Below are 16,754 nucleotides of genomic sequence, written 5' to 3'. Positions count from 1 at the left end.
GCCTGCTGTGTTGTGTGGAATCTCTGAATAAACCACCAGTCTCCTCCTTCCCTGTTTCACCTCCAGTGGGAGTTGGTGTTATGAGAACATTACCAGCATTGATCTCAGCCTCAAAGTCATATTTCGGGACTTAAAAGCGTTACTTTGCTGAGAAGGAAAAATATGACTGGTTCATTTGAAGGTTAAATGAATATGCCTGGATACTACTCTAAGTTTGAAATTCTTTCCAAATCCCTTAGTTCAGGCTTAATTTTTCATCTCCTCCCTTCCTTTTATCCTTAGTCTTTCAAGGACACTCTCTGCATGTCTAAACATCACTAGATGATAATATAAGAAAAGCCATTCTTGAAATTACTCGTGAACAGTTCCTTCCCAAAATCACTCTGTGCAGTGGATGTTCAGTGGCACCCTCTGTCTTTTTGAAAGCTTACAATGAATTGCAGTGTTGTATTGTTTCTGAATTCCTACTATGCTGACAATTTTTCTTTTAAGAAAAATGAAGCAGATTGCTTTTTTTGCAATTAGGCTTTTTTCGAGTTACGGTTAAAGGAGTACAGAGAAGCCCAGCTGAGTAAGATGTATGAACTACCATTTATTACCAAGAAAAAAGACACTAAAATGATGAAGGGCACATGGGGACTTATTTGTTTCATCTTTTCACGATAACAGGCCCATCAAAGTTGCTAGCTGCAGAAATATGCTGAAGAGATTTTGCAGAGATTTGTATTTTTACCACTTTGAGACTAAAATCTGAGGGCTGATCCAGAAAAAGAACTTTAAAAGCAGCAATTAAATGTGAAATTTGTTGCTGTGCAGCTCGAACATCCCCCTTTTCTGTACAAACATAAATATTTCTCTAAAGAAAAAAAAAAAGAGACACCATTAATGGACACAGAAATCAACCGTAGTTAAAACCAGTGTTTAACTCCAGGCCATATGTTTGCAAAAATAACCTCTCAAGTCAGAGAACAACGTAGATGTCTCCTGACCGTCTTGCTGATTCTGCAGACAGGCACTTCTGGTGTCTTTTTTGCTGCTCACAGCTTTCCCAGACAGCCTCAAATAGAAAGGAACAAGGTTCTGGGTATATTTCACAGCTGTCTTTCAAATCCCACAGGATGGTGCTGAAACTGTAAAGACTCTTGAAAGAACGAGTATCCTCACACGAGCACAGACTGAAGAAGCAGACCTCTCCTTACCTGCCTTTTTTGGGGGACCGTGTTGGTTATATTTTTTCTCCACCAGAGGAGAACCAATACTGCCTACTTTTCAGATCCTTACTTGTGTTGCAAGATGCTCTAAAGACCCAACAGTGACCAAACCCTGTACGTCCTCACACTGGACACAGCCCAATGAATTTAAGGAAAAACAAGGGGCAAGAGGGCAGCAAATATGCTTAGAGCTGAAGTGATCTGCCTAAAGCAGATCAACAACAGGCTTAGGGGATTACTGCCCAGCTCTCCTATTTCCCAACATAGAGAGGAATGTTTAAAGGAAAATGGCTCTTTCGAGTGAAAAAGTAAGGACAAGTTAATTGTTCCAAGTTGACCATTTTCATTCCAATATTCCACTGGGTTTTCTAAAAGGATTTGTCAATTCAGCTTGGATTGCAACTCAACACGTGTCTTTAAAAGGGCATGGGAGATATAACTTCTCTTTATATCATTGCAATGGAATTACTTTACAAGTTATGGGCCCTGTGCTCATCTCCAACAAGTCTTGAAGATGTAAAACTAGCAAAAAATGGGGAGAAGGTGGACCCACAGGTAGGGAACAAAGTCTATGACACTTACAGGTCCTCTGACTGTCACTGGAGATATCCAGCTCTTTCTCACTCCGCCTCACACCCAGAAAGGATGAAGAATGGACTAGCCTCTGTCTTGACATCAAGGTCAAAAAGGACTCACTGACAATATGAAACCATTTAGTGTAAATATGCTTCAAGCTGGCAGCTTGGTTTTAAGAGCTCTCCCCCTCTGTTTGAAAGCTGGGGAGCTTCCAGTTTGGAACAAAATTTGTGGGCCAGTTCCAAAATATTTCAGAGCATCACCAAATATTAAAAGGTTTTGATGTGGCCGTGAGCAAGGCAGTTTTTTAAATGCCAGTTGATTTCATTGAAGGAAAGCAGAACAAGAAACAATCAAGCCTTCGTGAAAATAAAACACAAAGATGGTATTAGGGATGGAAGAGAAAGCTGCAGGAACAATAACCAAATGAAAGTAAAAAAAGCAAGGAAGAGAAGTGGAAGTGTGTGGGAAATAAAAGAACTGAAAGAACCAGGAATTTTGAATAAAGGATGCAGCCAACAACTGAGATGTCACTGTTTCAATATTTGCACAGACAATAGAAAAGAATGCCTTCCTGGTCCCAAACTTAGCTGTGGTTTCCACTCCTGGAAGGGGACCAGCCTACATCTTAGAGCACAACAGGGGCAGAAGATGCACTACGAGGCTGAGCATGCTTATTCTGTGGTTAAATCCTGAAAAAGCAGCTTGTGCACATCTTTTAAGGATGCATCTGTTGAGCACAGAAACGGTGCAGCTTGAAACCATCTCTGTGCTCCAAAGCAATTTGTATGAATGTTATGAATGTGCATTCTGTGATCCACTTGGGACACTAAGAGACAGAGGGATAGTTGGCATTTGCTCCTAAGATGTATAAAAATGCAAGTCTTCAGCTCTAGCCAATTATTATAAGTAGAGCTAGCAAGAAAAGAGCTTTCACAGTGCTCATTGCTTGTTTCCAAATAACGAAGGGAGGTAGTTACTCTTCTGACCCATGTTATCAATCATTTCCTGGAAGCATTTATTTAGCAGTAACATTGCCAATGTATTGATGTCTGTTTCAAAGAGAAGAGAAAGAGCCTCTCAGAACCACAGAATGACTGAGGTTGGCAGCACCTCTGGGTCCATCTGGCCCAACCCCTGCTCCAGCTGGGACATCAAGAGCAAGGTGCTCAGGCCCACATCCAAGTGGTTGTTGGAGATCATCAAGGAGACTTCACAGCCCCTGGGCAGTGGCTGTTCAGTAAAAGTAAAGAAGTGCTTCTTGATGGTCAGAGGGAACCTCCTGAGTCTCTATTTGTGCCCACTGCCTCTTGCCCTGGCACTGGCACCACTAACAAGAACCTCTCCATCTTCTCTACTTCTCCCTTCAGGCATTTATGGACACAGATAAGCTCTCCACTGCTCCAGGCTGAGTAGCCCTAACCTTTCCTTTTAGCAGAGCTGCTTATGGCCCTATGCTGGGTTCTCCAGCGTGCCCAGGTCTCTCATACTGGGGTGGGGGTCAGAACCAGACCCAGCACTCCAAGTGTGACCTCACCAACACAGAGCAAAAGGGAAGGATCAACTCCCTCAATCTGCTTTGCCTAATGCTATATTCTTAGCAGCAAAGGCACACAGCTGGTTCCTGTTCAATTAAGCATCCACCAGGACCTCCAGCTCCTTTCTGCAGATCTGTGTTCCTGGTGGGTGCCCCCCAACATGGGAGGGCTGTCCAAATTGAACTGGTTGTTGCAGGTATTTACTCCCCAAGAGTCATCCAAGTCATCTCTGTTCATTCTTAATGACAAACGTATGTATACATAAATATTATGCACGTACCCATACACACACATTATAAAACTCCATACAAATAGCACAAGTTTTATGTTCTACATCATGGAATATATGCAAAAAAAATGAGCCCTTTCTTGGCATTTTGACCTAGCACTGATTGTGACTTACCTCCCTTCTTTGGTAGCTCAGTTCAACATAGAACATTACAACTCATTTAACAGGAGACCATGGATTGATTTATACCCACTGCTCTACATTTTCAAACCCTACTGCTGCAAGGTCTGAAAACAATCAGTGTCTCTCACCAATGGCCACAGCCAGGTTCTTCTACTGTTCATAATGGAGCTATTAACATTTAGACCCACAGAAGAACTTTGTTGGGTACAGTGGGAAGCAGGGTAGATAATATTCAGCTGGACTGTCAGATTCCAGACCAACTGCAGCTGCCCAGGGAGGTTTTGGAGTCACTATACCTGGAAGTTTTCAAGGAAAGGGTAGATGAGGCAATAAAGGACATGGTTTAGGGAGTATGGTGGTGATGGTTTGGTCGTTGGACTTGGTGATCTTAGTGGTCTTTTCCAACTTCAACTATTCTCTATATCTGAACAATTTGCAACATTTGAGAGGCACAGAGGAATTTGAGTTCTACAGTATGACCCAGAAATCAGCTGTGATAAGACCCACTCTGATTTACTGAGCATCTGGTAAGATTTGGATACCTCTCCCTATCCCTTGAATTGGTGGCTGGTGCCATTGGAAATTAAGGACACTGATGCACTGACACAGAAAGTCCTGAGGGCTGGCAGCCAGGACAATACTGACTTCATACATCAGCATCAGAAATCTCCTCTTTCCTGTGATCTTTTGTGCCAGTTTTTCAATTGCTTTTAACACCAGCAGGAAGCACAGCAGGACCCACAGTGAGCAACAGCCCATGTAACACAAAAAAAATCTGCAACACTAGTAGTCTCTCAAAAGAGCTCTTTTTTTGCAGATGAAGTCCTGGTGCTTTCAATACATCTATACCTGTAAAGTCTCCCAAATACCGTTTGAAGGAGGTAAGAGAGTTCATGAAAAGGTACTTGTAAAAACCTAAAAATCTCTACTACCTCCTGGTGGCAGAGATTTGTTCTCCATACACACAGCAAAGAAGCTAATGGAATGAGCTCTTCATGTGGCATCACTATACAGACTCCAGTCTTCAAATCAGCTCAATAAGCCCAAAAAACTCCAAATGATACGTAAGGCATTACCAGAGCAGCAGCTGTCAGTCTGTCCTCAGCTCTTTCCTTCCCACACCTCTCCCTGACTATCTCAAGTTCATTCCTTTAGGCTCCTTTCTCTGGTCACCTGAGACAAGAAGGAAGATCTTATCCTCTACCTTTCATTTTGGTATTTCTCTCTCCCAAAAGCACAGAGATGAAAACAAGCAACGTGACCTTGTCCCAACTGTAAGATTAGTCCTGAGCCTTGGGTTTCCCAGATCGTTTAAATCAGTACCTTGTAGAATAATAGAACCTCATCTCCTCTGGATATCCTAGACTGAATCTGTGCACAGTGCTTACAGAGAGAGGTTGATCGTGTCCTGCTCGGCAATGAGCAGCTGGGTGACACATCTGTGCATGTCCCCAAGGCTCTGCAGTCCCAGCACTCAGACAAGAGCTCGCAGCTTCTCCCCAAGGGCCTTTTTCATGATCAGTCCGCCATCACTCGCACTTTCATTCCAGAAGGCAGAAACCCTTAATCTAAAACAAGACTCGATCCATTGACCTGAACATCATAATCTGGTGCTGACTGTGACAAGAGCAGATTGCTGGCAGGTTTGATAGAGGATCTAAGGATAGATATGTTCCTATGCTGGAGACCACATCGTGTACCCTAGCACATAGAATCACAAGGTTGGAAACAACCTATAAGATCATCTAGTTCAACAGTCTTCTCATTACCACTGCTACCACAAGCTACTAAACCATATCTCGCAGCTCCTCATCCAGACAAATCCCAAATATCTCTGCAGTTTTGCACAAATCAAGCCCTCAATGGCTCCACTACATAACTTTTTTCACATTAAATTGTACACGTACTGGTTAAGAGCCATCCTGATGCCTCTATAGGAAACTTCATCAATAGGATATTACATCACATGTATGTCCAGGAGACAGAAGAACAGTCTGTTGCACTGTCCTGCATTTGACAGATTTGCTGACTGCATGCCTTGGATTATCTGAATTGCATCTGGGAGGCTACAGAGCAGTACTACTCAGAGGCCAATGGTGAGCACTCAGATTAGCTAACTAAGCGTGCATATCTTTGAAAATATGCTTGGGTTTTAGATAAATCACACGGAAAAAACAGTCTGTCCCAGGATTGGGACAGTCCCCTCAGCCTGTTCTCTGCTTTCCTTGCTGGCCTCAGGAGGCTGGATGCATCTCTTTTTGTGGGGTTCAGTTGCAAGCTAAACCTTTTCACTTTTTAAAATTAGGGTTTTGTAGTTGTTGTGAACTGCCTGTAAAGATGAATTGATTTTCATTCCTTTTTTTTTTTTCCCATCTGTTCACCATGCCATGCTAAGTTGGCAATTGGTCTTCTCTGCCCAGCTTCAGCACACACTGGCATATCACCAGCCCCCCAACCATTCTCCAGAAGATCATCATAGATTCTGACCCCCTGCATTTCCTCCAGTTGGGTTTGTCATGGTTTTGCATTTTGCTTTATCAGGATCTGATAGAAGCTCCACACTCCTCTTTTGGCTCATATCTGCTGCATTTACAGCCCAGTCCTGTGACCTCTCTTGTGCCCCACAAGCAGAAATGCAGGATATAATCTGCAGTATCAGCCACAGACCCTGCAGAGGAACCTAACGCTCTGCCTGGTGGGTGACCAGCTTGGCTCAACCCACTTCCCAGCTCCTGTCCCACAACACAGCCACATCCCAGAATACTCTATGGCATTTCTCTCATGTGCCCCAAATCTAGAATCACTCATGACAAGTGATTTAAAAAAAATAATACCTGGAAGGTGCTGACCAGTACACCAAAAACATTGAGTTTTTTCCACAGTAGTCACTACAGTGCAAATTTTCAAATTTGAATTTCATACTTTGCAGCTGCTTCACATCCATGGGAGAAAACTTACACCAACGGATGCTTTCAATAAGCAATCAGAGGGTAAGATATGGCTTTTAACATTTGCTTTCCCTCTGGAAACTGCTTGGGTTGAATGCACCTGTAAGGAAGAAAACTGGTGTCCCACTCCCTCTGCTGGTACAATTTTTCAGCCATTCTTCCATACCAAAGGGGAAGCTGGCCCAGGGCTCTATTTCCTAACGCCAACCACTGGTCTGCCATTTAGAGATCTATCACTGCATGCAAGAAGAAAACTTGGGAGAAACAGCAGATCTCTTCTGCAGTTTTCTAATTACATCCAGGCTGTTGCACTTGGCACTGTGTGTTTTATGGCTCTGCCTTCTGCTTGAGCTCTGCTATTTGAAGATTTATTTCTGTCCAAAGAGACACACCCCTTGCTACCCTAACTGTTCTGTGGGTAATTTTTCCTGCTTCCATGAACATTTCCAAGTTCATATTTCTTCCTTCAAGGTCACATAATCTGGAGCTTTTTTCATTTGAGTGCTTCAATTGTTAGAGTTAGGACCCTGGTGCACACATCTCATTCTCTTCTCAATAACATTGCATTTAAAAAGAGCTTTTCAGACTGCTAACAGGAGCTGGGAATCCTTTCAGCCTGATATCCTTCTTTATAACAAAGCCCCTTAGCCTTAATGTTGGTCAAACAGTACATAGAATACAGTGGAAAATGAACTAGGCTGCCCAGTACCAGCAAGCAAAGGCAGAGTTCTCTGAGAGCTCTGGATACTTTCTGCCTGAAGGCAGTGTCAGTGAATTTAGGACTGACCTGATCCAGGTGTGCATCTGCATGGCCCCAGTCTTCAAGAATGCCAGGGATCCCCAGCTCCCAAAGCCACTGAAATCTGCACCTGAATCAGCATCAAGAGGTCATTGCATCAAGTCTCTCTCACAGACTGGGCAATCAGCTCTGTCTGTAGTCATTCCTTACCTAAAGACTCCCACAACAGAGTCCATCTAACCCCAGAACAGGGAAATGGTCCTAGATGCTGTAAGGATAAAAAGAAAATCATTTTTTTCCCACCTTCTTTCCCACAATATCAACCCTAGTTCTAGCTAGTTCTGTTTCCTTGGACAAGCTATAATCAAATGTGACCCATAAGACCAGAAGGAAAGCAGCAGTCTGTTTTTTCCCTTAACAATCTTACATACAGTATTGGTGCCTTTTAAATATGATCTTTGATGTTGACATGATCAGTCTGGCTTATATAACTAACAGGGCTTGTCAAATCTCAGCATCAACCTACGTATTCTGCAGCCAGAACAAGCTATCATATTGAAATACTGACCTGGATAACATCAAAAATATCTGCTATTCATCACAGAAATTACTAAATCTTTCATCAGGAACAGAGCCAGCTGTTACTGTCTTTAGCAAAATAAATTGTTTTTAAATTGTAGTACTCTTTTCTGTTTCCTAAAGCACTGCAACTTGCCATGAATATTTTGAGTGTTTGGTGGTAATAAATTTTCCTCCTCTCCCTCTCACAGTATTTGAGTCTTTTTCTTTATGAGATCCAAGTATTTATTTTTTTTTAAGTAAATAAAAATAAAGAAAAAAAAGTTCTTTGTGTGGCACTGAGATCTCCTTGAAAGAGTTTTCAGCCCTACAGAAGGTCTTCTGTTGTCTGATGGAGCAATGGCATTGGGCAGAAGTCACACTGCAGGGCAGGAAAACTCCTATTGCAGGCAGTGCCATGCTGGCTTTCTGCTTGAAATGTAGTGTGGAACTGACACATTTGTTAGCCTAATCTCCTAAAAGAAATAAGCTTGCTAATCCCAGAGCTGTGACTATTACTGTATTGAAAGCTAGAACAGTAATAAGTATTTCCCAGCATTCTGCATGAAGGATAAGGCCTTCCAGTCACTTTCCTTTGTTTGTAATAAATTACCTTCCTGCTAGCTATTTCATTATGGTATAAATCAAATGTCTCCATTTCAAGGGGATGCTTTGTGTCTCTGAAACTTCTGTTGCTACCTCTCAATTTATTACATTGAGAACCCAGTTCATTACTGTTAAGGTCACAAAGTCAAGCATTAAAAAGTTCAGAAAAGCCAGGCTAGATATTGTCTGTGCCACCATATTTTATCCACCTATTCAAAACACATCCCATACCCAAACCAGCTATTAAAAAATGGCCCTGGCAAATCCCCTGTGCAGTTGCCCCACTTCCAAAACCTACATAATTTAGGCTAAGTGATATAATCAGTACATTTGGAAAAGACCACTAAGATCACCCAGTCCAACCAACAACCCTCCCCCCCACCATGCCCACTGTCCACATCCCTCAGTGCCACATCTCCATAGTTCTAGAACACATCCAGGGATGGTGACTCCACCACTCCCTGTGTAGCCTGTCCATCACCACTGAGAAATGTTTCCTAAAATCCAACCTGAACCTTCCCTGGCTCAAATTGAGGACCATTCCCTCTCATTCTATAACTGTTACCTGGCAGAAGAGGCCAACCCCCTCCTTTCAGGGAGGGGTAGAGTCCAATTTGTTCTTCCTCCTTATCCTCACCATGTGCCTACATGTGCTGACACAGTGGGGACAAGATACCAAGTCAGTCTTTTTCCACACTGTAAGAGCTGAGACTGTTTTCTGCACAGCATCAAACCTCTGCACTGAATAGTGTGTAAATAATTCCTTGTTGGCTTTTTCTAGGACACTCATCACAGGAGAAACCGGGAACTTCACAAAGTGCTGAAGTCACTTGTTTGACTTGATTTCACAACACACTGCTAACATCAAAAGGCATCGCTGCCCTCTTTTTACACTCAGGGAAGCAGGTGCAGAGGCAAGGGCCCAGTTGTTGAAAGGATGCTCACAGAAGCTGTGCATGCCTTTGGGCAGTTTGGTCCAGCAGGAGGTGCCCCTGCCCATGGAAGGAGTTGTACTGGATGTGCTTTAAGGTCCCTTGCAACCTAGACTATCCCATGATAAGAGCTCTCTCCATCACTCCTTCTTCTGCTCTGCTTGCCTTGCTGGCACAGCTGGCAATGGAATGCCAACAGAAGTAATAACTGACACTGAGGCCCTGTCAGTTGTGCACCAAAGGCCTGGGCCGCTTCCCCCTGCCCCTGGAGCCATCCCTGGGACTGCTTCGCATCTCCTCAGAGCACCAACTGCTGTCCCATCATTGAGCCAGAGAAGTCAGCTTCTTGTTGACTTGTTTGATTACAGCTGGCCTCATTACCTTGTACTAGAAAGAATTTCTCTTCACACAGGCCTACATTACAAGAAAGTCTTTAACTGCTCGTGCCCACACTACTGACACTTTTACAAACTTCCATCATAGTCATTCCCTCTCTTTTTTCTTGCCATTTTTCTTAGCATGTATCTTGTTCTATACCTTCATTCACCTCTGATGTCTTTCATTCTGCCTTTCCCTAGCTCTGCCTGTCTTTTCCAAGGCAAGGGAGCAGAATTGCACACATTGCAAAAAGCAAACATACTGCGCATTACAGAAAAGCCACAAGATATTTTTTGATTTGTTATTTATTCCTGTTTAATGATCATTCCCATGCTGCTGTCTTTGTTGATCGCTGCTGAGGCTGGAAGTGTTTCAAAGGTGTTGCCACAGTTTGAAGATCTCTTTCTGAATGGTTGCAGCTAACCTTGTGAATGTTTTGTGACCATATTGCTCTTTATTTACTATCTTTGAATGTCATCTAACATTTTACCACCTCAGTACCTAAGGATCCTTTATCGTGTGTGCTTGCCTTGCATTCTTCCCCCCCTGAAGGGAAGGAGCATCAGTGATAGCCATAAATACATCCCTGCCTTTTAGGATCGGAGTCCAACCTGAAAGAGGATTAAACAAAAATCTCTGAAAGCAACATGACAGCTTCCATGACTTGTTTCAGTGGAAACTTCTGGCTGACACTTTAGGCTGAATTTCAACTCCTCTTGTTTCAGGCTTCCATGGCTAGAAAACAAAGACATCCATAAAGAATGGCAGAGGCCAGGAAGCTTCTCCTAGCAATGTGCATCATCAGCTCTGTCTCCCTGAGATTTCTCCTCATGGAGAATAGTGGAGTGACTTGTCCAAATAGACTGGTACTCCCAGTGTAGAGGAAAAAGTCTTCATATAAAGACTCAGCTTATTAAACTGCCTTAAAAGTTTATTTCCCCTTGTAATTAGGTTGTAGATCTGTAGATCCTGCAAGTCTAGCAGCAAAGTTAATCAGTTTTCCCTAAAGGCAAATACTCCTCCAGCCTAATCAGAGTATGACAGGTGATAGTAGTAGTAATGCTTTGCACAACCTTTAAAAGAAAACCCATATTTCCTCTAAACATCTCCAGTATTTCTCATCCAGAGCCTTATCAGTGGTATCCCATCATCTGAGTATGCAAACTCTCAGATCACAGCTTAGTTCTATAACAAAGGGATGCAAACTCTCCATCCTGCTGCATTCAAAAGTATTTTACTTCCATCTACCAGAAGGCAGAGGTGGCCAGCAGCCTCAGCAGAGGCTTCATATTCAATACAGGGTTTCAAGTTAAACCTATGAGGAACATGCCAGCCACTCCACCTACCAGGCCAACTCTGCACAAGCAGGGTCTGAGTGAGCAGGAACACCACTGGACCTCTAGTCCACAGTCAAGCTCCATGCACTCTTGTCCAGCTGATGCTTCACATTGCCTAAGAAGAAAATCCTAGCAGGTAACTCACGTAGGACTATTGGCATCCCTGCCCAGTGACTGTCCCTTCACATCTGCTGGCTGCAGGATGCCCTGTTATCAACAGACAAGTGGCAGCATACAGTGATCAAACCCAGCAGCTGAAGGAACAACGTCAATACAAGGTAGGCATGGCTCCGGTGGAAACAGCACCCCAGCACAATGGAGGAGGGTGCGCTTTGGGCTCCATTTTAACCCTGATTTTGTCCGAGTGATCAAAGCTTCCTTGTCACACTACAGGCAGGAGCTGCTCTGTTTTGTCTGCCCTGGGTGATGTGCAGACAGTGATGTGTGGATGTGATGCTGTGTGTTATCAAGGATGTGGAAAAGAAATCAAGGAGAAAGATCACAGGATCATGCCAGAAACTGGCACCCAGAAAGATGTTACACCACCAGGAGATGGTTTTCTTTGCTACAGCCTATCCTGGGTCTCATCTCAGCTCCAGGATCTCCCTGGACTTGAGGCTGGATCCTTAAAGACACACCAACACCTGACTCCTACACATGCTGCTGGCACAGAAAAGTATTAGGACCCTTCTTCTGTCTGGGAAGAATCTGCTGCTCTTAACATACAATAAATTTCATACCAAGAGCGGACAGCAGGCTAGTTAGCTGGGCATGGACATGCAAATATTGTTCTTGATGCAGTCCAAATCAGAGCCTCTCAACCACCAGTACAGTAATACAAATCATGGCTGTTCCCCTCTCTGAGAGCTGCTCTGAACAAATAAGAAAACATTCGCTGGATGATAGAGAAGAAAATAAAGAGAAGAATGCTCTCTAACAGAAGGTCTGACATCCAGAAGCAGTGTGGGTTCAGATCTTCATTCGTCCAGGATCAGAAAGCACACCAGTGGTATTCTGGGTTCTTTTCTTTCCATGGTGAACATATCTGTTGGTCAGAACAGATACCTCAGCTGATATTTGAAGTCAAAATGAAAACGCAATACAAAATAAACAAATTCAGATGGAGACTCTAAAGTCTTCTACAGCTCTCAGTAGCTTTGGTTGAAGCCAGAGAGCAATTTGCAATATCTACGCCCTGACTTGAGTGTGCCTGATGTGAACTGAAAGGCTTTCTCTACAGATTATCTGCGGAAAGACAAAAATGAAAACTACTACTTTTAAAGGAAGGGAAGAGGAATCCCACACAGACGTTGGCCATCACCAGCTTATTACTCCTTTTGCTTCTCCAGCAGTGACTCTGCCAAATGAAATCCTCCACAGAGACCATCTGTGCAGCTTTAAAGCATTTAGCACATCCCAGCACTGTCTGGGGAATGATGGAACACATTAGTAATAAGGGAGGAAAGAGCTATATTATAGCAATGCACACAGAGGGAGTTTATGGTATCTCTCCAATCAGCATCAGAATTTTTACTAGCACAGGAAAATGAAATTCGACTGAACATATTAGTCACAGCTGAGATGCTTAAAGCAACAGGGCACCTCAGACAAGAGCCCACCATACTCTTCCTACCCAGCAACCACACATGTTTTCCTAGTAAAGTGAGTGCTGTGTGTGCATCATCCCAGGCTGGCCACTCACAGCACAAGTGCTGCTGTATCTGTACCAGGAGCAGCTGGTATAATCACTGTGTGAACAATAAGGTTGAACATTTGGAAATGCCCAAAAAAGTATTACCAAAACTCCAATAGACACAAAAAGTAAAAGAAAGGAAGTTCAGACTTCTTCCCTCCTTGCATGGCACAGCTTGACCTTGCCCATCTTTCTCAGCCTTGGGTTCAAGATTTATTCACACGAATAGTGAACAAACAGGAGCAGTTACACTGACTTCCACAAGCGTTTATATTTAGAGTTCAGACACTGACAGTATCCACAAATGGGCACTAAGCCTTTAGGTAATTCAAAATATTACAGTGCTCGGAGTAAGGTAAGCTGAATAAGAAGCCAGAAGTATACTTATGCAGATGGTATTATCTGAAACATTTAGGGAGATTGCATTTGTAAAGAAAAATGTGTACAGCCAGTTATTAGCCAATAAGTGGAGCAGTTCATTGGCACAGACAGAGGAATACACAGCAGGCTGCTGGAGCTCTTAGGGAAAATACAATTAACTCGATAACAAAATTAAATATAGGAGATCTATAATAAGTGTGAGCAGCTTATAGTAAACCCAAAGGGAGCATTAAGAATTCAATCCATCAATCATCGCAGCACGTAACCACCTCTGGACAGCGTTTCTGAAAACCTGTTTGCAGTTTTATGTCTGTTCCGGTTACTCTACATTTGAATAAAGGCAATCTTTCCTGATTTTAACTGCTACAGCTGCTTGGACTTCAGTGCAGAAGTGCTACTTCGTGTCTCTCATTTTGATCTGCTCCATCTTCATGCTCATGTTAACTATTGCAGTTCTATAGCTAGAACACTCAACTGTTTCCACCTCTGCCAAGTGATTTTTAACAAGATTCTCACTCAAACGTGACTCATTTTCTCAATCTATACAATGCAGATAATGGCATTCCTTTCCATTAAGAAACAGTGGAGCCCTAAGGCTGTTTAATAGAAACACATTGGTAGTGCTGCAGCCAAGTGTCCTTTTACTTAACTTAAAGCAATCATGAGTAATGCCATGAACTCACTGACGTCATTGTGGTAGAACCCAAGCATGACAGACTACAATCATTCTAAAGAGAAAAGCACCAGAATATTGTTGCAGCTTACAGGAAACAATCCAGTGTAACAAATTGCTGCCTATCCTGTATTACTACAAGGATCGTGCATATGCTCTGCAGCGATGATTTGAAATTCCAATGTGTCCACTCAAGAAAACGATTAATTTTCAGCCTCCCTTCTCTATCAGAGACAGAAAAACACACCCTGCCACAGGAAGGACCCTTAGGCCAGCCAGTCTCCTCTTCCATAAGGATTTTAACCAAGGGGTAGAGCTGTGTAGAGACTGTGCACAACACAACTGTCTTCTGAAGCTGGAGAAATTTTCCATGGAAAATACAATCTTTTCCCCTCAAGATCACATTAACCCAATTTCAAGACACTCATAAGACCATCTCGTACTTCTGAAGTGGGCAGCCCTGGCGTGTGCTGGTTACCAAAAGAAACTCCAAGAAACTGCAGCGCTGAGGAGCTCACTTTGTTGGGGGAGGACTTTGAGGGACTAAGGACCTTCAGAAGTGCACACACTTGAAAACACAGGAATACTGCCAGTGAAATCATAGAATGGCCTGGGCTGAAAAAGATCTCAAAGATCATCTAGTTTCAACCCCCCTGCTATATGCAGGGTCTCCAGCCACTAGACCAGGCTGCCCAGAGCCACATCCAACGGGGCCTTGAATGCCTCCAGGGATGGGGCATCCACAACCTCCTTGGGCAACCCAGAAGAATTGCCTCTGGCTGCCCCCCAGGGAAAGTGAGGATGAGAAAGATAAGGATGAGGACACTGAGGACAAAGATATGAAGGCCAGGGGGAGCCCAGCCATACAACTAGCCCAACAAGGCTTGTAGGTTCAAGCTGTTTTCACATTCACTCCCATTCATAACACACAAAGTAGTAATATTCCCACCACAGGAACATTTAAAACACAGTCTCCACATAAGGCAATTACAAGAGGAGCTGTTAATCACTGTGCAGGACAGGGTAACCTTTGTGAACCACGTGATGAGTATTTGAGGAGCTGAAGTGAAAACATTCGCTCCAAACATTTTGACTCCAGGACTGCTTTTCCTTCAGAAATATTGATTGAAGGTGCACCTCCCCATGTTTTCACCTCTAGGACTGCTCAGCAATCATCCAGATAAGAACCACCAGAGCCCAGCAGCCATGGGCATCATAACACTTCATTCAGAGGAAAGAATGAAATAGTCTGCACCAGTTATTCTTCCAGAGAGACAATTCAAACGTCTGGAAAATTACACAGGGTATGGAAAACTTAGAAAACATACACACTGAATCAACTCAGTGCAAAACAGAGAGCTACCATTATATCACAGAGCACAGGGGTTGCTTATGCGCCAGTCCCTTCCTTCAAGGAAAGAGGACTGAAAAATCCTAAGCACAACAGATCCTCCTTGACCCCTTTGACCACTGCTGGGCTTGGAGTTATTCCTGGGGATCTAATCACCACCAAGGGAAGCCTGTGTGAAATACACTGTTAACATCAGAAAACAAGGATTCATTTTTCTCAGTACAATAAAGGCATGAGGCTGACTAACAACACAGAGTCTACTTACACTCTGTGACAGAGAAGTTTGCAACCTGGGACTGTTCTGTAGAGTGCAGCTCAGGTGAGGTATTCAAACAGAGCAGCCTCTCATGTTTAATAGAAACAGAAGCTTAATCACAGAGGAGCCCCTCGGCCTCACACGTGATGTGAATAGCATGAACTGAGATACAGAGATTCAGAGACACCCTTCCTTTTGCTGCTGCTCATTAAAGCTTAACTTAAAGGCCATTTGGAAGTGCCAGCAGAGATTATTCGCGTGCGCACGAGAGAGGGAATCGCACTGCTTGAATCTGGCTTTAGATCACCCCCTAATGCACTCAGTTAAGCTAGCTATTTTATTAAAACTCTTTGCCAGCACATGCATACATGGATCTTGACAAGTTAGAAGGAAATTAATTTCATCAAGGAGTCATAGCTTTGACAATGAAAAGCTATCTGTGATATCTAGCAAGGCTGCCATGCCACAAACATCCCAGTAGCACCTTGCCAGCTACCTCCAGGAGCCCCTCAGATGAGGAACTGGTGAGGTGAGTTGGGGAGCACCTGCCTCACTACAGAGCAAGAGCTACATGCTTTGAGTCAGCATGGGATCCCAACACCAGAAGTGATCTGAAAACATAGGCCTTACACAAGGCAACACATACATAAGCTCCCATTACAACCCACCCTGCAGCCAGTGCAGCAGTCACCCCTAGGTCAGCTTTTCACAGGGTGCAGCTGTCCTTTCTCATTTTTTCACCTTTGATCTCAGACCAGCTCTGCAAAGAAGATGAAGCAGAGCTATGCTTATTCTTTGTCAAACTGAGCTAAAGAGACTGATTTCTAAGAGCTTACCCTGTATTTAGAAAAGGGAACTCGTAAAAACCATCTCCATTTCACCTGGAAACCAAGAGATCAGCTACAGCTCTTCCTTGTGAGGAGCAAGAGCAAGACCAACTGTGCATCAGTCCAACCAGCACTTCTTCAAGCACCTCCTTGCCCACCCAGCCAGCAGTGAGGGTAGAACAGCCTGCCTATAAAGCACATGGGACAATTACACCCAGCTGGATCTTTGCAGGTGTGAATTGCGTCAGTTCCATCACAGCTGACGCAGCTGTGCTTGTTAATAAAGTGTGAAGGTAGTGGAAGAATCTTAGTTACAGTGAACACTGTGGGTTTTTTTT

At 43.5% G+C, this 16,754-nt stretch overlaps 1 long non-coding RNA gene across 1 annotated transcript; it reads right to left on the bottom strand.

Moving 5' to 3' along the window:
• Window positions 1-11,402: 11,402 nt before the first annotated feature.
• On the bottom strand, window positions 11,403-16,678 carry LOC109367934. Its single transcript, XR_002115527.1, has 2 exons — window positions 16,426-16,678; window positions 11,403-12,280 (listed from the first exon to the last, which is right to left on the bottom strand). It is a non-coding gene; the product is annotated as an uncharacterized LOC109367934 (long non-coding RNA).
• Window positions 16,679-16,754: the final 76 nt, after the last annotated feature.

This window comes from Meleagris gallopavo, chromosome 5, assembly GCF_000146605.3.
Source record: "Meleagris gallopavo isolate NT-WF06-2002-E0010 breed Aviagen turkey brand Nicholas breeding stock chromosome 5, Turkey_5.1, whole genome shotgun sequence".
NCBI classification, from domain to species: Eukaryota; Metazoa; Chordata; class Aves; order Galliformes; family Phasianidae; genus Meleagris; species Meleagris gallopavo.
Note: the sequence above shows the minus strand (reverse complement) of the source record. Positions and strands in the feature narration are given on the sequence as shown.